General features: G+C 43.4%; 1 long non-coding RNA gene across 3 annotated transcripts in view; it reads right to left on the minus strand.

The window, feature by feature from the left end:
- LOC122466023 overlaps nucleotides 1-22,199 on the minus strand; it is a 100,045-nt gene that overhangs the window by 64,172 nt on the left and 13,674 nt on the right. For all 3 annotated transcript variants that reach the window (XR_006291223.1, XR_006291221.1, XR_006291222.1), the window contains exons 2-3: nucleotides 4,116-4,218; nucleotides 1,211-1,256 (exon numbers count right to left, since the gene is read on the minus strand). This is a non-coding gene — a long non-coding RNA (uncharacterized LOC122466023). The remainder of the gene's footprint in view (nucleotides 1-1,210; nucleotides 1,257-4,115; nucleotides 4,219-22,199) is intronic.

Genomic DNA, 22,199 nt, shown 5'->3' on the forward strand with positions numbered 1-22,199 from the left:
GCATCACAAGCCACCTCACATTGTTGAAGCAGCATCCACAGTAGAGAGATTGCGCTCCATACCTGTGCTCCTCAGAGGTAATCCTGCCCCCACTGAAGCTAATGGCAACATTTCTCTCGACTTCAACAGAGCTAGATTTCACCCCTCATTTCCTTATTCTCCCACAGCGGGCTCCTCTCAGTTTACACTGAAATTGCTCTATTGAAATTGCCAGCTGTCTTTTTTTGCTCTCTCCTGCAATTCAGGTTAGTTTCTGCCTGAAGCTGCTCCTCTCCATATGACTAGCAATGAACAGGTCTTCCTACAGCCATTAGTGGATGAAGCCTTTCTGAGATATCCTTGGTAGTCTCCTGCTTGCCTTTGTGGTATATTCTTTTGGGCACATGCTTGGTTTTTTAAAAATCTACAGTTCAACTGCAGGCTCCTTGGGGCGGGGGGGGAAGGCTAAGGTCAAGATTTTCAGATCTCACCGATGACTTGGATGGCCGCTTGAGACACATTCAAGAGCCTGATTTTCACAAAGTACTGAACACTTGCCTTCTGAAAGTCAAGCCCCCCAAATCAGCCATCCAAAATCTCAAGTCAGTTTTGAAAATCATGGTCTTAGTCTTCTTACCTTCTAAAATGCCCTGATGCTTTACAACAAACAGATACATAAGTCCTACTGAACTCCATCATGAGTGTGAGTTGTAGTAGTGTCTATCACACACTGTAGGGAAACCATGTCTCATTCTTTGCACATCTTAATGTAGCATGCACCTTTACATCACCGGAAATGCTTGGGATCCTTATTTTAAAGGGCAACCTACATTTTCAATTCCCACTTTATGAATATATTTTGTGTTAGAAGAGTTGAGGTATTTAATGAAGCAATTACTATACAGACATCCTGTACATACTCTCTCTGATTACTGTAAGAATGCTCCTCTAAGCTGAGCTGTTTGACATTTGCGATGAATTGTATAATACAGTAATAAAAATATCTTGCACTTATATTGCACATTTCATCCCAAAGCACATTACAAACTATATCTTGTATATACAGCCCCACTGATGTACATCCACATTTCGGGTGGATGCTGGCAGCTACGTGGACAAGAAGAGAACTTTTGGAAAGGACATTTTGGCAAATCCTTACTCTCACACAGAGCGCTAGAAGAACTTCAGTATTCAAGCAGAACAAGTATGACTTGACTATTTAAGAACTTACCTGAAAGCCACACGTGAAGTACGCAATTCAATGGAGGTGTCTAACCCTGGGAGAAAGAAGAGACACGACAGAGATGGCGTCATGCTATGTAGCAAATTGCCACCAAATCAGTAATGGCTAAAGATGACAAATGGACATGGGGGATCAAACTCCAAATGCAATGTGTAACCTCTTCTGGATGTGTCGTACATGCCTCTGATGGACACCTGAGGGGGACCGCTCTTTTTTCTTTTTACATGTTGGCAACAGTTGTATAGCTTGCCCTGCGAATAAAGTCTAATTGAATCGAATCAGAAAGGATAAAGAGCAGAGTTGCTGCTGCGATTCAAATCTGTTTGAGGAAAATTAGGTATTTCAAACCTGATGCTTAGAGACCCTAAAGCCACCCCATGACATTCAGTGATGAGTCGCAGACTTGTGAAAGCAGCAAAACTGTACAGTGGCAAAGACTTCTTGTTCAAACTGAAACCATCATTTTTAACAATGTATTTGTAATATTAGAATCTGTCTTGCAATGAACCCTCTAAAACTTCCTATTCAAAGCCTGATTGTCTGAGCTTTGTTCAGGGGACTAGAGGAAATTTGGGGGTGAATTCCATTTTCCCTATATGCTGATGTGTCCCTCCACATTTATATTCTAGTTTAAGGTGGGAGGTGCACCTTATATCAGCCCTCTTCGCTGGAGTAAAGTCCACCCTTATGTGCATGTAACAGATCTGTAAGACTAACTCATTTATCATCATAAATGGTCAGAATTCCATTGTGCCATGCACTGTACAAGCATAAAGAGATGTCTCTGATCAAAAGGACAGAGGAAAGATGGTCCAGTGATTAAGGTGCTCCTCTGGACCTTGGGAGATCCAGGTTCAATTCTTTCCTCCATTACAAAGTTTGTGTTTGATCTTAGGCAAGTCACTTAACTTGTGTGTCCCAGTTTTCAATCTGTAAAACGGGGATTCTAGCACTGCCCTATCTCACAGAGAGTGGGAGGCAGAAATACAAAGATTGTAAGGTACTCATCTATTACATTAATTGAGGCCATATAAGTACCATACATAGATTGTAAACTCCTTATCTAAATACAAGGTGATAGACAATATGTGGATGCAACAAACAAATGTGATATGTGGTCAGAGTCACATAACACCATTGCCTAGTTATTACTCAGATTGTAGTCATCACATTTATATTCTTGTCACATTTACTAATACTACCTAGCACTTACATAGTGGGTTTCCATCAGTAGATCTTAAGGTGCTTTAAATAGGAGGACCCCTATCATCCCCATTTAACAGATGGGGAAACTGAGCAACAGAAGAGAAGTGACTTGCTCAAAGACACCCCACAGGTCAGTGGCAGAGGTGAGACTAGACCCCAGCTCTGCTGAGTCCCAGTCCAGCGCACTAGCCACTCAGACACACTTCTTCCTAGACCTAGCCATACCAGACCTATATGGTATCCAGAAATCCCTTCTGAAACAAAGAGAGACGAAGTCCACCAAAGAAAAGAAGATAATTCGGAAAGAATATTGGATCCTAGGAATGGTGAATATATGAACCCAGCAGGGTAAGAAAGAAAATGTATAAGTTTGAGAATACCAAAGACCCTCCTTTTCATGAACATATATGTCCATTGAAACAGCTTATGTAATTTGGGACCGGACCGTGCACATGCCTAAGTGTTATTTCCATATACAAAAGTGAAAAACCATGTACTTTCAGCCAGAATTACTTATTTAAGGTTCGGGAAAACAGATATAAACTGCCATGAGAGAGAACGTGTGCATGCACCCAGTGCATTATTCACTCTGGTAGCACTGCCCCACAGAAAACAGAGATGAGACCCTTTCAACCTAGGACCTTACTTGTCATTGTACTGTGGCCATTTGCACCACAGGATAGGCAGAAACCCAATCAAGAATACCCCCAGCACAGGGAGCCCCTGAACTTGTTGTAGAGCTGGCTCCACCACTTCTGCACTGCCTCCAAAGGAGCCCTGGGTGCCTGGAGAGGAAGAACTGGGGCAATGGCCTGGCCAGACCCATGTCTTGCTAATTTTACCACCCTGCAGTGGATCGCACTGGCCATTACAACAGGGATGCAAGTCAGGGCAACACTCAGCGTGCCAGGGCCACACTGGCCCCTAGAGATGCAAAATGCTTTTCCTTGGTCCCTGCATCAGCACCTGTACCAGAAGGAGATAAATCTGGCCACTTACATTTAAAAAAGTGCAATACACAGAAAACAATTATAACATCTCCCTTACATTTACAAGAGTGAGCAACACTTTGCTAAGGCAGCTTCTTTATCGGGATAGAATACATTAAAGAAAAGGTCAATATGAATATTACATCAAGTTGTCCCTTTGTGGATTCTCAAAATCTTCAAAGAGAATTTGGCTAAAAGTAACACAGAGGCAAGGGGACACATTCATCCCAGGAGAGCAGCACACCACATGCACATGGCCTGAGAGAAAGCAGCTTCCAGCCATGCTCGGAGAAGCAATGTGCATCATATTATACCTAAGTTCACTGTGCTACCTTTTCACAAGACTTATCCTACATTTTTTTCTGGGTCTCATCTGGCCTGCCAATGTTATAAGCCTAGCCTGTTCATTAAAGAGTGACTGCTCTAGCCATTGCACAGTATTAAGGGAAGGAGGACTGTCTGAGGCTTTCCAAAATATTCTGTCTTCTTGCCGGCACAAGTTAAGCTAATGTAAGCAGCAACTTGGTAACTGGTCACAGGTCATGATCTGTACCCAAAGGTGTATATATCAATCCGAACATACAGTGTAGGAATGAGGTCAACTCAACTCAGAGGTAAGAGGGATTATCACGCAAATCATCATCCTTTGTGCCCATATGTATGCAACACACCCAGTCCCTAGTTCTCTACCAACCTACCTCCACATTGTCATGCAGGCCCCCTCCAAAGACCATGGACGTCAATGGTCTGTGATCATGACTCCCGGGGCGGAGGTGGGAAAGAGGGCTTCTGTTGTCCTACCTATGAAAAGTGAGAGGTTTAAAAAAATTAAATTTAATGGAAATACCAAAATGTGTACAATGCTTGACTAGCTGCATGCACAACTTTACCCTTGTAATTTGCATTTTCCACCTAGGACCCTCCCTACGGCGGTCAATACAGAGCTTAGGTTTTAAACTCTTCAGAGCAAGAACCATCTGCTTGCTTCTGCAAAGTGCCCTAGCCCATTTTTGGGCTCTCCAAAGATGATGATGATCATCATCATATAATTTATAGTGGCCTCAAACCTGACAATGTCATAAAGGACACATTAATACACCCAGATTGAGATAGAAAGAGGCAATGGCTATGCAGTTGGTGTGCTGTGATTACTGCTTATTACACTAATTGGTACAGTCTCACTTACTTTGTGCTCCCCTTTGTCTGCTTGTCTCCACCTGTTGCTACTTTCCTTATATTTAGGAGTGTAAACGCTTTGGGGGCAGGGTTTGTCTTTATACTCTGTGCATGTATGTGGGGGCATGCATGCATACAACAACAAAAGTGCCCTGATCCTTGACTTGGGCCTCAAGACACTTACCACAACCCAAATACAATAATAAATCATCATCATACTAAAGTCCAGGATTGCCAACTGCATCTATTACTTGGATTTATAATGGAACTATATTTGTCTTTGGTTAGCTAATTATCCACCATATTGAATATTCTCTTATGGCGAACTCTATGAACAATAGCACCTCTTGGCAGGATTTCATTAATGTTTGATTATTTTCTAGACTACAACAAATTAAAACCTGACATGCTATCTGATTGGAAAAGGTGTATTAAAGATTTACCCTCATTTATTTGCACATATGAAATGTGATTTTTTAAAAGTACAGTGGGTCAAAAAACCAAAAAAACAAACAAACAAACCACCCCTTTCATGTAACGCCACTAAAGTCAAAGGAGTGACATCTTCTGTTATAATTGCCAATGTTTATAAACATCTTGGACAGAAGAAAACCTATATTCAAGTATTGCTAAACTGGCTATTTGAAATAGAAGTCCCAGTCTACACTACAGAATTATGTCGATATCCTAACTCTGTAAGCGTCCACACTGCAGTGCAACTCCCACTGATGTAACTTGCCCACTACACCGACTTAATAATGCCATCTCCACAAGAGGAGTAACATTTAAGTTGACTTAAGTTTAATAGTGTAGACTTGCCCTAAGATTGACAATCCTTCCTTTTTTGCATCCTGTTATGAACATAACATAAAAATGGCCATACTGGGTCAGACCAAAGGTCCATCCAGCCCAGTATCCTGTCTGCCAACAGTGACCAATGCCAGGTGCCCCAGAAGGAGTGAACCTAACCTAACAGGGAGTGAACCTATTAGCCATTAATGGACTTAACCTCCATGAATTTATTCAGTTCACTTTTAAACCCTGTTATAGTCCTGCCTTCACAACCTCCTCAGGCAAGGAGTTCCACAGGTTGACTGTGCACTGAGTGAAGAACTTCCTTTTACTTGTTTTAAACCCACTGCCCATTAATTTCATTTGGTGGCCCCTAGTTCTTATATTATGGGAACAAGTAAATAACTTTTCCTTATTCACTTTCTCCACACCACTCATGATTTTATAGACCTCTATCATATCCCCCTTAGTCTCCTCTTTTCCAAGCTGAAAAGTCCTAGCCTCTTTAGTCTCTCCTCATATGGGACCTGTTCCAAACCCATAATCACTTTAGTTGCCCTTTTCTGAATCTTTTCTAATGCCAGTATCTTTTTCGAATTGAGGGGACCACATCTGTATGCAGTATTCAAGATGTGGGCGTACCATGGATTTATATAAGGGCAATACGATATTCTGTCTTATTCTCTATTCCTTTAATGATTCCTAACATCCCGTTTGCTTTTTTGACTGCTGCTGAACACTGTGTGGACGTCTTCAGAGAACTATCCACGATGACTCTGAGATCTTTCTCCTGATTAGCTGTAGCTCAATTAGCCCCCCATCATATTGTATGTATAGTTGGGGTTATTTTTTCCCATGTGCATTACTTTACATTTATCCACATTAAATTTCATTTGCCATTTTGTTGCCCAATCACTTAGTTTTGTGAGATCTTTTTGAAGTTCTTCACAGTCTGCTTTGGTCTTAATTATCTTGAGCAGTTTAGTATCATCTGCAAACTTTGCCGCCTCACTGTTTACTCCTTTCTCCAGATCATTTATGAATAAGTTGAATAGGATTGGTCCTAGACAGACCATTTCTCCATTCTGAAAATTTACCATTTATTCATATTCTTTGTTCCCGGTCTTAACCAGTTCTCAATCCATGAAAGGACCTTCCCTCTTATCCCATGACAACTTAATTTACGTAAGAGCCTTTGGTGAGGGACCTTGTCAAAGGCTTTCTGGAAATCTAAGTACACTATGTCCACTGGATCCCCCCTGTCCACATGTTTGTTGACCCCCTCAAAGAGCTCTAATAGATTAGTAAGACATGCTCTCCCTTTACAGAAACCATGTTGACTTTTGCATAACAAATTATGTTCTTCTACGTGCCTGACAATTTTATTCTTTACTATTGTTTCAACTAATTTGCCTGGCAAGGATGTTAGGCTTATTGGTCTGTAATTGCCGGGATCACCTCTAGAGCCCTTCTTAAATATTGGCGTTACATTAGCTATCTTCCAGTCATTGGGTACAGTAGCTGATTTAAGGGACAGGTTACAAACCATAGTTAACAGTTCCGCAAATTCACATTAGAGTTCTTTCAGAACTCTTGAGTGAATGCCATCTGGTCCCGGTGACTTGTTACTGTTAAGTTTCTCAAAATTCCAAAACCTCCTCTAGTGACACTTCAATCTGTGACAATTCCTCAGATTTGTCACCTACAAAAGACAGGTCAGGTTTGGGAATCTCCCTAACATCCTCAGCCATGAAGACTGAAGCAAAGAATTCAGTTAGGTTCTCTGTGATGACTATTGTCTTTAAGAGGGGCTTTTGTATCTCCATCGTCAAGGGGTCCCGCTGGTTGTTTAGCAGGCTTCCTGCTTCTGATGTACTTCAACATTTTGTTATTACCTTTTGAGTTTTTGGCTAGCTGTTCTTCAAACTCCTTTTTGGCTTTATTACATTTTTACATTTAATTTGGCAGTGTTTATGCTCCTTTCTATTTACCTCACTAGGATTTGACTTCCACTTTTTAAGAAAGATACCTTTTTATCTCTCACTGCTTTTTTTACATGGTTGTGAAGCCACAGTGGCCTTTTTTAGTTCTTTTACTGTGTTTTTTAATTTGCGGTATACATTTAAGTTGAGCCTCTATTATGGTGTCTTTGAAAAGTGTCCATGCAGCTTGCAGGGATTTCACTCTGGTCACTGTACCTTTTAATTTCTGTTTAATATGCCTATGGTATATTGTATTTAATTTTGTATTTAATATGCCTATGATATAATGTAAGGCTTTCAGAATATAGTGTGGTGTTACATATTACTAATGCATAATGTGTTAGAATATTTATGTAGACCTGAATGAGTTAAGGTTAACTTCCCAATACAGAGTGTTCAGAGTTTAAGTAGCATTTATAATACAGTTTTAGTGTTATTTTTGTTACATTGAGTCTCTTGTTTACTGTGGTCATATACAAAAATTAAGGGACAAAAACATTTTAAATATGTTCCAAGGGGGATACACACACACATATACACACACTTAATCCTTTAAAAATATATACACACACACATAAATACACACACACACTTATTAATATAAGACAATATTTTCAAACACAATCCTTAATCCTTTAAAAATATCCTTATTATAGTAAATCAAATTATATTAAACACTGGTAGAAACAGCAAATGTGGGCTTGGGGATGAGATATCCCATTCTACTTTTTCCACAGGACCCTTGGCCTCATTCAGTGTACAGAATGGATAGTCACTTAATCAGTAGCGATTCAATATTTTGTTTTCTCCTCAACATGCGGCCCATGCCTTTTAACTGCACACTATTCAAATCTTGCTCTGAACACAGAATTATTAATTTCCTCATGGGCTTTTCCATGGTACTTATTTTAGCAACTGAATACTTCAAGAACTTCAACTGATCTATTTTCATAACACTCCTGAGAGATGATGGTATTACTATCCCTATTTTACAGGTGGGTAACTACGACAGAGATTAAGGTCAAAATTATCTACTAATGTTGGGAGTCCTACTTGAGATATCTAGAACCTGATTTTTCAGAGTGCTTAGCATTATGTAGCAATTAATATGTTCAAAACACAGCTTGTATTGACTTCAGGTGCAGCTGTGAACAGACAACCCTTGTAATTTTTACCTGAAAAATTCTATTAAGGCCTCTATTCAGCATGTAAAAATTGTGATTTTTTTTGCCCCCCAAAGGCTTATAACTTGGTCAAATTTGGGTGGATTTTCAGAAGTCTGACACAAGGCACATTTCTGACACAAAGTCCACCCTTCTGCCAAATTTCAGGTTCCTGCTCCAATGCATGAAGGTGAAAGATTTTTCAAAAAAGGTCACCAGCATTTTTAACATGGGCACAACTATGTATTTTTCCCCTATCCTCATTCTCAGAAATGGCTGAACCAGCAACTCCAGAATTGCTGTTGATATGCAGAGCACTCCATACAATCACCCAACCAGTTGTAGCCTGCTATAGTTTCCTGGCCCAAAAGACTCTCCCTAATTTATATTTCCTGCATCAGGCCTGGAACAAAGATTTGTACATATCCTTGAACATTAGCCAATGGGGAAGTGCCTTGTAAAACATTAAAATTCTACTGTTGATCTGCAGCTGCTACAGCAGGAAATTTCATTCACATTGGTCCTCACATAGGTTACAGTGCATAGGCCTTGCCAAAAAAAATGGCTGCTGGAGACGTGGGTCTCCCAGAGCCACATTGGCTCACATGTTTTGGGACTGTCCCCCAGGATACAATCCTTTTGGCTAGAAGTAGTGGGAGAATTAATGAGATAATGGATCCTTAAACATTACTTCCCAGAACTGTTTTTTGGAATATATCCCATCATAATGGAAACTCTCCAACTCCTGGCAAGCTTGTTTCTCTAGAGCAGTGCTGGAGCCAAATGACTTATATTGCTTCGATGGAAGAGCAGGATGTCACCAGAGATAGAATTTTGGCACAGCAACTTGGCTGACTTAGCTGCTAAAGAGCAGGTAATGTTTCAGAGAAGAGGGACCTCAGACAAATTTGGTCTAACTTGTTAGAAACCTTTGAATAATTCCTACTGGATGAAGACAAGATATTGCTCTCCCCTCCCTTCCCTTCCTCTTCCTTCTCCCCCTCCCCTATTCTCCTATCATTTGAGAGGATATTCCCCCACAATATAAATTTAAAAACTGATGAATCATTTTGGCAGAAGTTTTCCAAAATAATTCAGCATGACGCAGACACTTAGCATGGAAAATGTCAGCCTGAATGGTTAAAGTTGGGAAAATTATAAGCAACTGAAAACAGGGCCTTAAAATGGAAAGTGTCAGACAACCCATTAATAGACAGTGCTACCAGCTCTGCTCATAATGCATTGGGGACAGGAAAAAACTGACCACCACCGATGACAAAGCAAATGCCAACTACTTTCACCCACAAACTTTGAGGAAGTACAGATCCAGATCTGAAGTTCATGGATCAGGCATCTTTCTATTCTTACTCTCATGTTGATGCATTTTCAAGGAGGTGAAAGCAAGACTTAAAACACAAGAAACAGCCATTGTTCACAGTTCCCATTGATGTTAATGGTGCAGGACAAGGCACCGTATAAATTCCATTGGCTGGAATCACTGAGCAGGGCAGGATGGTGTTCTGGAAATATGGGTTCGCTTCCCATCTCTGCAGCAGATCGTGTGACCTTGGATAAATCACAATCTGACCTTGGGGCTCAGATCCCCCAAGTGTAATTTGTAGACAGTAGTTCCCTACCTTACAAAAGTGTTAAGGATAAATCCATAAACAAATGGGAAGTCCTTCAGATGCTATGATGAGGGACCTATATAGAATCATTTCGCTCCCTAGTGAAATGCCCTAGTCATGTTTCCTTCCTGCCTACCACTGCCCACGTTTTTGGTGGCTCTTGTCCCCTATTAGAAGGGAACTTGATAGGAGTGGCCCCTCTGCTATTAGCAACAGAACAGAGTAAACAGGAGTGAAGGTGGACGTAAGGCCTTTAATATTCACATTCTGTATATAAATGAAGACACAGGTGTCCCCATCATCATCATCATCAATAGGAGCCAGGACACATCTGAGGGTAGAACACAGTCCTCAGTGCACATCTTCCTATATTGTTAGGATCTGCCAAAAAATGTAAGTGCACCTCCATATCATTATACTTTATAAAGGTCCCGGTATATTAGACTTACCTTTGGTGACTAGGATCCACATGCATGTGGCAGTGAAAATGGATTTGACCGTCTATTAGTAGTTCCTGTGCACGTGATCTGGAGACTCAGATGAAGACAGACTTTGGACTAGAGCAGCAAAGGTGGTACAGGTTACAAGTCCGGTTTCTTGTAAGAGCACTGAAAGGAACTGTGCGTGATCCCATTTCAGAATACATCCCTTTTGCAGTAGAGTGGGCAGCACACTGCCCCTTCCATTTTCTTGGGCACCAAAGTCACTGACACAGCTCACAATTATAAAATAGGTCCTTATATTGGATTTTTTTTATGGAACAAGAACGGATATCCAGTGCTAATACCCAGTGTCCGTTTCATTCACCAGCCCTTTCAAAGTCCAAGTACTTTAATGCAGATTTTACAGTCTTTCTGCAGGCAAATCTTTCACGAAGCCAATCGTTTTGATTATAGGGACTAAGTAAAAGTTAAGAGTGTCAGTTTTTGCACCTGTACAATTGAACCAGGTACTGTCCAAGACAAGTCATATACGATACAAATTGAAATTAAGGGAATATGATAACTGTATTATGATCACGGTTTTTCATTTTTGCATTGTGTCTGGTCATTCAGGCAGAGACAGCAAGCAATCTCCTGGGGCGAAAGAACTATCAGCATGCTAATAGACTTTATCCTAACCAAGACATCTAGGAGATAGGAAGTTAAGCTTTGTATATACAACTAAGTGTCCCTCTACACTAAGACCTATCTCTCAGTTCAAAGAATTCCTCTGAAGTACTGTGCGCGCGCACACACACACAAAGTAGCCTATATTCTAGTGATGTTGAGTTGGATACAATGGGCCTGGTGCCAGAAGAGAGACTGCAATGGGCTTACTTCAGGTACCATAACTGAGAAAATATAAAATTACCCATATACTACTTCCACAGGTAATTTCATGTCTGAAGAGGTAACATAAGAGATTGTCATTACAGTGACCTGAACTGTATAAAGAAGCTCTTTTCTAGTAGTCCATCCAAAGACAAGAGTGTGTCACAACGACAGGTGCCAACTATGAGGAAGAAGCGGGACTTAGCCGCCGAGTTGCATCTTCTGCAGTGAACAGAGGGAGGGTGACAGTAATTGCACAGGCATAGACACTACAGTTGTAAGCTGCACTTTCACATAATGACAGGTTTCAGAGTAGCAGCCGTGTTAGTCTGTATTCGCAAAAAGGAAAGGAGGACTTGTGGCACCTTAGAGACTAACCAATTTATTTGAGCATAAGCTTTCGTGAGCTACAGCTCATTTCATTGGATGCATTCAGACTGCAATGTATCCGATGAGGTGAGCTGTAGCTCACGAAAGCTTATGCTCAAATAAATGTGTTAGTCTCTAAGGTGCCACAAGTCCTCCTTTACTTTCACATAAATCCATTTTCGCTACAAGATTTAGCTTATCTAGTGAGGCTGGCAGCAAGATCTTAAACTCAGCAGGGTTATTATGCTGCTCACGTTGGTTTTCCTCTGAATTTTAAGATCATTTTGGAATTAAATAGCTTGGAACTGCAGGCCTGTCTTAAAGAAAAGGAGACATGGGCAGCGGGTATCATAGGCTTGGGGAGGCTGTGTCTCTCCAAACAGCCAGGCATGGCCCCACCTACACTCCGCCCCCAGCCCACCACCACACACACACTTCCCATTCTGTGTGATTGGAGTCCAGTCTCCCTGTGGGGTGGCCCCAGCTCAGGTTGCTCTGCCTGGTGCTCCACGGCTTGGGGTGGGGTGGGGGGGTTGTGCCCATGCCACCCTTCCTTCCTAGGGCTTGGGAGGAAAGGGGGGGGGGCTAGTCTAGGGCAGCACCCGGCAGCTGCTATGGCGGAGCTCTGGGCTCCGGTGGGGAGGCAGAAGGGGCGGGGCTGGGGGGCTAGCCTCCCCCAGCCACCAGTTCATGCACTGCCCATGAAAGGAGGCTTCTCACCAGAGGTCAGAAGTATAGCAAGAGGGTTACAGGGAATCCAACTTGGAATATTTTGTTAAGGGCATGGAAAGGACAAAGACCTGGGGCAGAAGGACACCCTCCTGCTAACGTGCTGCTATGTCCACAGAGGGAGTGGGGCAGGAAGTGTAGGGAAGGAAAAACCTGTTGTCCATGAAGCATGTCAGGAACGGAGGGAAATGAAAGCCGGAAGTGCACAGAGGAAACAGCAACGTGGCCCTGTTGACTGTGCTGACAAGGAAACCAGAATGTGAGAAGCTGGTTCTGCAGTGTAGTGTAATGTAGCAGGGCGGTTTGCCCCGTAAGGGCTGGATTTCCTGTGGCTACCAATCCTGGTTCCTGGCAGACACACACCTGAGAGGGATCTGGTGATTCCTCTATGAAGAGTCGCTGGAAGCTGCAGTGAGGGAGGTGTGTATGTCAAGAAAAGCAGAGGCTTCTAGGAGCTACTTCTTTCCCCCCACCCCCACTTGGTGGCCAGGGAGGGGGGCAGCAGCGCTTTAACATCACTGCCCCTTTTGCGGCCCCCCCCCCGCATCGGTGGCCCTGCTGGGTCCCTACCGGCAGGGCCACCGATGGTGGGTGGGGGCGCAAAAGGGGCAACGACGTTAAAGCGCTGGAAAGGCAGTATGGGCCGGTACTGGCGGCTACGTTTTACCGGTAAGCCGTACCAGCCCGTACTGCCTTACTTTCACCCTTGGTCCAGCTTGTCCCAAAACTATGACTATGTAAAACACAACTGAAAATGAACGGCTCTAGTGGAGCATAACAGGCACACACTCATTTTCCAAAATACATACAAAAAACTCAGTGCTGCTATTTGCTGTCCCACCTGGTGCCTCTGGTCCCCCAATAAACATTGCTATGCCTTTTTATGCCTGCCACAAAAACTGTGGCAAACACAGTGGAGGACAGATGCCAGCTGGCAACGGACACTTGGACAAAATGACTAAGAACAAGGCATGACTGCTGGAAATTATATGAACCCAAACATTGCGGGAGGGAGGGTAAGCAAGAGGACGTGTACACAAAATAGCATGCTGCATGTTACAGAAGCATTGCTGACACGCTGGGGTAGGGGAACAGACCGACAGACACAGCTCTCTTGCCATATAATATAGCAAATACACAGGCCAAGTACAGTAAGAAGTAGATAGGACTAGAAATCAATAATTAGCCATGTTCCCCCCAGGTCCCCCTTAGAACCCGAAGTGTAGCAGGACACCAGGGATCACAAACTGCTCCAGAACAAGGACCACAACACAGCCCTGGGTGCTCAGCCGCAGTCTCGCGTAAGGAGGACTCTCCTTGTCGTGGGGAACACGTGGCTCATACCGTGAGCTGCGTTAGCATGCAGAAGCACAATAGGGTGTTGCAATAGAAGAGTTGTGCACATGGTGTTGTCCATCTCTTTTCTGTCCCACCCCCAGTCCTCCAAACATAATCCTCTTTATTAATCCCCTATTTATAATCCTCTCTCTCTCCCCACACTGGGCCCCATCCTGCACCCCAGCTGGGTCCAGGACTGTCACTGCATGATGCTTACAACTGGAATCAAATGCCTCTGCTACTCATCTGCATTGTGTTCAGACCAGAACTCTCTGCCCCCGGTTCAGACACTGCCAGTATAGTGTATGCTACCCCCCGCATATATTAACGTGGCCTCTGACAGCTTTAATTTACACACTGTACCCCTGTGCATTGCTGGTGGGTGGGGGGGAGAGGTTCCATCTGGCTATGCCTCCCTTTCCTGTCCCCAAGCCTTTCCTCTGTGCTACGGCTGGACTGTGCACAGATGCTAGGTAGTGCTGCCCTCACCACACTGTGTCCAAGGCCAGCATTACACCATTCTGTTAGAAAAGGGGCAGGTTCCACCACCAAAGAATACTACAGTGGACTTCCTCCCATCTATATCTGCATGGGATACAGAGACAAAATGAGATCCCCTTCTCCAAACGTAGGGCCCTAATCTCAGCTGATCGCTCTATTGGCAGACGACATAGCCCAGAATCTTTGCAAGCATAACTATTGTTTAGTAACGTAATGGCCATTAGCAGAACAGAGAAAACAGAATACTAATTTGTTAACTTGAAGTGGACCGGGCTTTAACGTATTGTCTGGGGCTGGTTATGTGCTTGTGTTCCTGATGGAAATGGAACGCTGAGTTCACAAGGGAGGAAGAGAAAACAGGCCATGCACCAGAGGCTAAGGAGAAGGCTGTGGTCTTCTTCCAGAGCAGTACCTCAGAAAGACCAGTGGCTCTGGGCACAAAGAGGGTCAAGTGACCTGAGGACATAAGGCACTGTCACAAAAGCCATTTATGGGTCTGATCCCACAACCTCAATAGGGATATTTCTATTGACTTAAGTTGGCATTGAATCAAGCCACCACAGAGATCCTCATTAAAAAAGGGAGAAAGCAGGCAATACTCAGTATTTCTCAAGGGTGGAATGAAATTGAACACTGACCCGGTTAAAACAAAGAACAACTCACCTTGAAAGGGATACTGTAAAAGGGATTGTTACCCTCCCTTTCATGGGCTCCTCTCCAAGAATCCTAGAGTCACTTATTTTTTAATACGTATCAGTGAATTCTATTAATGCTTCCCTCTCATGGTGGCAAGTGGATAGATGTAAGTGAATTCCCCTTAAACAGCATACAGGACTGTCAGACAATATAAAACTCCTGTGTCAGAGGCTGTGAGGGGTGGAAAAAAGTCTCTATCCTCCTTTAATGCTGAATGAACTAGTGTTTAATATTTAAATAATTGTTTAATTATTGAAGATGACATTTTCTCTTTTTAATGTTAAACCAGTATTATAGCAGGCAGGAAACTGGTTACAGTCTGTGACACACAGTGCAAGTGGCATCAGTGTCATGTCTCAGCAAGATGGCCTCTGCCACTGGGAGGCTCATAAACGCCAATCATGGTTAACACATAGCACATTAATACATTGCAAGAACATTACCACATTTAGGGATTTTTGTCCATGCTTCTTCTTGCCCTCCAAACTTACATTGTCTAACTGAATACAATGAGTGAAGACTTGCCTTTAAAAAATGCTGATAGACTAGTTCAAATCCCTCCCCAAAATGGTAGGGAAGAGGCATCCTTTGGTGCTAAGATTGTAAGCTCTTTGAGGCAGGGACTGTTTTTTATTATATATCGGAACAGGTCCTTGGGCAACGGAATCCTGACCTGGTTGGGATCTCTTGCTACCACCTTAAATATTCAATAATAGCATTCAGTGGTTTATGTAGAATTAAGAATGTGACGGAGCCCACCAAAATAATTAGCAAGCGTGTGCATCACAGACATACACAAATAGGATAATATCTGTTACTTTTGTTGGCAGGTTTGACAGCAAGACCAAGGATTGACTAGACATGCAGATAGAACTACCCCAAGATTGTGCCACCCTTCCTCAAGCCTAACCTTCAGGCCACAGTGGAGAAGCTTGCACTGCCTGTCAATAGTAGTGGCACCAAGATAGCACCAAGGAGCCCCAGTCAGACCTGGACTTGACTTAGTGCTAGATGCTGTACAAGCACAGAACAAGGAAATGGTCCTTGCCATGAAGAGTTTAAAATGTACATGTTCTGTGTCTGTACAGAGGACTTTGATCTGATGCCCGCCTCAAGAACAAGACTCACATAAAACAAAGTTTGAAAGCTGGTTGAATAGCCTGAATATTGCCATCAAAAATTCAAAGAGTTTCATCTAGCTCTAATGGAGACAAACCCACCAAACCAAGGAAGCAAAAAAAATGAAGACTCCAGTAATAATCTTTGAGGAGGATTGAGAGAGGATGGTACCACATTAAAGGCACTCAGGCACAATAGTGATGGATGTGGTATATTGGATATTAGGCATTCGTACTGCAGAGGTGCTCAGATGGGCATAGTACAACTACCTAGATAAATGAGACAGATGTTACAGCTACCCTGTAGCACAGATTTGAGTCTCTGTATTAGAGGTTCTCCCTAACTGTGTATTTACAGTTTTTTTAAAAAATTTGTATCAGTCTTACAAGGACAAAATTTCCCCACAATTTGAAAGCTAATCTATCTCCTAACTTTATGATAATCCATTGGACTGTTGAAATTAACACCCATTTCCCATTTGTTTCCTTAAAAGGCCTGGATGGTGATCCAATGTTTGTAAATATGCACATGGTTGCTAGTACTTGGGATCTTTGGAGAAACCATTACAGAATTTGTAGAACAAAAAGATTAGGTGGGCTTTAAAAATTCATTTCAAGTGAAGATAAACCTTACTGAAAATGACATTGTAGGATTGTATGAGAGAGAGAGATTATTTTCTCACTGACTTCCTCAAAGGTATCCAATTACCAGTCAACCACCAGCCTGCAGACTGATGTTGGGATCTCAAAAATCAAACTGTGTTCTGTTTCTTTTATCACCAGTAAGAACGATTCTGGGGTAAAAACTTGGATTTCATTCTGCCTCAATCATTGAGGACGTTCTCTCCTATAACCATGCGGTCTCTGCAGAACTGAGGTGGAGGTTATGCAGAATGACTTCAGCGCCTACTGACTTCCATGGGAATTGAGGGGATGCAGTGTATTTCAGGAGGTCATCAGCAGCCTTCAGGAGCTTTACTTTCCATAAAGTAAGGAAATGTGACTTGAGTGCACATAAGGCTGATTCCTGCCCTATGGCAGTGGTGCAGGGTGCCTATTCTCAACCCCAAGACACTATCAGAGCAGGACATCTGCCTACTATTGCCAAAGGGTGGGGGACTTGTCCAGTCTAACATCCCTGTCAATATACCACCCCTCAGCATAGCCAGTCAGTCTTGCACACAAGACACTCTGCAGCACATGCTAAAGGGATTTGCTGACCCTCCCACTAATATGGTGTGTTACCCAACACATCCCCTCCTATACTAGGTCCCCTTAGCCATCCCTGGCAATTCACAAAACTAAGTGAGGGTAGACTTTTACCCATATGAAGCGGAAATACTGGGCCACTTTTACAGTCACCCTTCTGATTAAAACAAAACTTAAATAGTAGCAGTAGGTAGGTAAGACCTAAGACAAATCTTGACAGTGTCTTACATGTTAATGGGTATTTTTTGTCGGTTGAATTCCAATCAATACGTTTTCAAAGCATATTTTAATTAAGTTCTTCTATTTGGAGTACCCAGGTCAGGGGCTTTACTCACTGCTGGGGCACCCCCTGGTAGCTTCATCTGAGGAATAGCTCTGCTGGGGCTCACATCCCTGACCCTCTCATGCTCCAGGAATTGCAGTGCTGCCTTTTTGAATCAGGATGCTCCCTCTTCGTGGCTCAGCCCTCCAGTGAGGTCACTATAATTTTCCCCTTTTGGCATATTAAAGTCTCACTGGAGTGGTTGACCAGGTATAGTTCCCAGCAGTCCAATTCAAGGCCGTGCCACTTCCCCAGGGACTGGTAGGGGAACCCAGGGCTGCCCACTACTCTGGGTCCCAGCTTAGCGGACCTTTGAATTAGCAGCCAAAGTCTGCACTGTCCCAAACCTTGCTGCTATTTCCCTGGGCTTTTCCAGCTTCACCACCCTTTCTTCAGGGCCAGGATCCCAAGGCATCTACTCTCTCTGAGGTTAGAGAGGGAAAGGAGGAAACATCACGGAGAGGGCCTGCAGGCTTCCAAACTGCAGCCTCCTTCTGCTCTCTCCTCACCGTATAGCCCACCCTGCTCCTGCCAGAGTGGGATCCATCCTCAATTAGTGCTTGCCTATCAAGCCTAACTCTCCCTCAGCTGTGGCCCATCAGGTTACTTCACCCCTTCTGAGCCACATTAACTCTTTCCAGGTTAATGTGGGGTGAACACCCCATCAGAACATGCTTCACTCAACAAGCTCTGAATAGAATTATTGGTGAACTCTGTGCTGAAGAACAACTGTGATCAGGACGATAAAAAAAAGACATCCTTACCTTGTGCATGCACATAGAAATGAACATAACATAGGACCAGTCATCTAAAGTTCAGAAGAAAATAGCTACCCTAACAGATGAATTAATAATCCAGTTTATGGAGGGAATAATAAAGATTGGTATGATACCCTCACTTGTTAAGTTGTGCCATATTTGCACATTTTTTGACATATTCCAAGAAAAAATATTTTTTTGTGATATCCAGAACGTCCAAGAGATATCCAGAATGGCCACAATGCCTTCACAAACATACACACAGCAGGCAAAACTCCTCATTTCTCCTGAATTTAGCTGAATCTTTTGCTAAACTTGTTTAAAGAAACTTTACCCAAGTTCCAAGACCCCCCAGTGGTTTCTGGGAAATTGAGTTCAGATACATAATCTAGTCACCAGCTAGGACACTGAGGGTATGTCTACACTGCAATTAACCTGCGGCTGACCCGTGCCAGCTGACCAGGGCTTGGGCTAAGGGGCTATTTGGGCTTGGGACACTCCCATCTCTCAGGTTCTAGAGCTTGGGCTGCAGCCCGAGCCCAAGTCAGCTGGCATGGGCCAGCCATGGATGTCTAACTGTAGCGTAGACAGACCCTGCGGGACATTCCAAAGCCAACAAAAGAATTTGGAACCTAAAGGTGCAACAAGAGACTCAGACATGGGGGTTTGGTTCCCAAGAGAAGGTATTTTGTTTCTCCATTTGTTCCAAAGCTCAGAGTGTTTGAACTCAGATGACTGAGTAAAGTGTCATGGAAGTAAAATTCAGCCCTTTCCAGGGAACAGCAGAGAGCTGGGTGAGGGAGGAATAGTGAAATCTGGCTACAGAATATTCAACAGTTTTCATACTACTCTTGTGAAGCATTTGCAAGGCCAGAATGATGGCTTAAGCAGACCTCTACCCAGGGCGGCACATTACATCACCTTTATAGTCAACTTCCTTTAAAGCAGCTTAGCAATGGTTCATTGAGTTTCGACTTGACAGATAGGTGCAATGAAGAACTGTTTGTGATTGCTAAGATGTCAGAAGCAAGTGCATAAAGCCTTTTACATAGTTCAGTTATTGCGCATACAAATTGTGTCATTTCCTCCAGTGTTTTACTTGCATTAGCCTGCAGAGCAGGAAAGGTCACGATAAGATCATTAAAGATAAATACAAAATTTTATATAACATACAAAACAAATATAAATCTGTGTACTGTGCCTTACATTGTATTTCCTTTTAAGCCTTTAACTAAGACCTTTACTGCACTATGGGCTACTGCAAGAAAAATATTTAAATAAGACACATGATTTGTGTAAGTGTTCAGTATAGTAACGAGGTGAGGGACTGAGTGGTATAATGGACTGTGTGGTATAATAGATGTGTTCCTTGGTTGCTTGATGATAATTTCTCACCATGCATTGAATTAAGCTCATGTTGGAGTCATAACTTTCAAGAGCCAGCAGTACAGAAGTGTAGAGAAATTAGTCCATGTGATCTCATCCAGCCTCTAATGGTCACATCAGCCCACACTAGGCTGCTAAACAGTGTGTGTATGGCATATAACAAGACAGGATTCTGCAGTCTTTTTTTGTTTTAAAGAGGAACCAAGCTACCCCCAAAACAATGACAGATGACAAACAGTTGTACTAGCTGTTCTATGAATAGATCAGTGATATGTTGTGTAGCAGAGCACAGCAGGGCCCCCCTGCATAGGCGCCGACTTCCCCTCTGCCCGGTGGGTGCTTGACCTCACTCCCATGCCTGCACTGCCCTTGCCACACCCCCATTCCACCCCTTCCCCAAAGTCCCCACCCCACCCTGCTTTTTCCCCACCTGAGCCCTGCTCCCTTTCCCCCTCTTCCCCGCAAGTCCCGGTCCCTGACCTGCCTCTTTTCTGCCTCCCCTGAGCATGCTGTGTCCCCACTCCTCTCCCTCCCGGAAAGTCCTAAGTGCCACCAAACAGCTGTCAGGTGGGGGGGGGAGGGGAAGGGAGGAAGCACTTTGTGGGAGGGGGAGGAGCAGGGCATGACAGCCTGGGGGGGGGGGAGAATGAAGCGAGGATGGGGGTGTGATGTTGCATCCCATAATGCTTTATAGAAATATGCTTATGAGTGTAAATAGGACATATCTGGAATATATTTTCTGCTAGTATTGCCATGTAACATATCTTTGCAAAAGTTATGTTCTACTGAATGTATTCATCCTATTCGTATGCATGTATCATTTTTATATCTGAAGTTATGAGCGTTGGCTCTATGCTTGTATTTAAAGTGTTTGCTGTAGAAAGCACCTAAGGCAGATTTGGTTAACATAGTGTGAAGGGGTTATTCAAGTAAATGGAAGTACTTGGCTAACAATGAACCTTGATAGATACCAATTCACATCTGAGCTTTCCTGGGAACATTTGGGCTAACGTGTGGGCAACGGCTCGGCCTGTAGAGAACTGAGTCATGCATGGACATGTGACTTGCCCATGTGACTCCAACACTCCATCTTGTAGCTGTAATTCTACACAGGAGGAGAGGGGTTTCCACCCACAAAAGAGGCTATATAAGCCCCTGGAAATCCTTCCATTTTGTCTTCATCTGGCACAAAAGATAGCCTCTCCACCCCAAAGAGATGCCTGAAATAAACTGGAAGAAAGGACAGTAACTACAGGGGTGTGAGTGATTGCAGGACCCAGACTAGGAGGAAGTCTAGTCTGTAAAAGAAGCTTATTGGAACATCTGAGGGCGAGATTTACCTGCATTTAGTTTCTTATTAGGCATAGACTTGTATGTTTTATTTTATTTTGCTTGGTAATTCACTTTGTTCTGTCTATTACTTGAAACCACTTAAATCCCATTTTTTATATTTAATACAATCACTTTTTACTTATTAATTAACCCAGAGCAAGTATTAATTCCTGGGGGAGCAAACAGCTGTGCATCTCTCTCTATCAGTGTTATAGAGGGCGAACAATGTATGAGTTTACCTTGTATAAGCTTTATACAGAGTAAAATTGGTTTATTTGGGGTTTGGATCCCATTGGGAACTGAGTATCTGGGTTTTGGAGACAGGAGCACTTCTTAAGCAGTTTTCAGTTAAGTCTGCAGCTTTTGGGGGACGTGGTTCAGATCTGGGTCTGTGTTTGTAGCAGGCTTGTGTGTCTGGCACAACCAGACAGGGCACTGAAGTCCCAAACTGCCAGGGAAAATGGACTCAGAGGTAGTCTCAGCACATCAGGTGGCAGTTCCCAAGGGGAGGTTCTGTGACCCAACCTGTCACAGGGGGAGCTTGGCTGCCGGTAGGTGTGGAGCACCCACAAATTTTTCCCCGTGGGTGTTCCAGCCCCACAGAGTCAGCACCTATGGCCCCCTGGCTCCAGCCTCTGCTAGGTCCACAACGTTACTCTGAGACTCTTGGATTAGTAACCACTAATGCAGTTTATTCACAGTCTTGTTCCCACCACTGTTTCACCATGTACAGTTGGCCCTTCACCGTCTACAGGCAAGAAGGAAGTGCTACCTCCCTGCTTCTGCTCCCTGCCTTTTCCCTTCCTTTCTGCTCCTCAGCTTCCTTCCTCTGAGGCCTTTATGAAGCCCCAGGCTAATTAGGTGGCAGCTGTGTCTGCTTCCCCAGTTAGGGTCAGGTTACCTCCAGCCAGCTCAAATTTATTCTCCTAAATGGAAAATGACATGACAGAGGGCTGAATCAGCAAGACTT

This window comes from Chelonia mydas, chromosome 5, assembly GCF_015237465.2.
Source record: "Chelonia mydas isolate rCheMyd1 chromosome 5, rCheMyd1.pri.v2, whole genome shotgun sequence".
NCBI classification, from domain to species: domain Eukaryota; kingdom Metazoa; phylum Chordata; order Testudines; family Cheloniidae; genus Chelonia; species Chelonia mydas.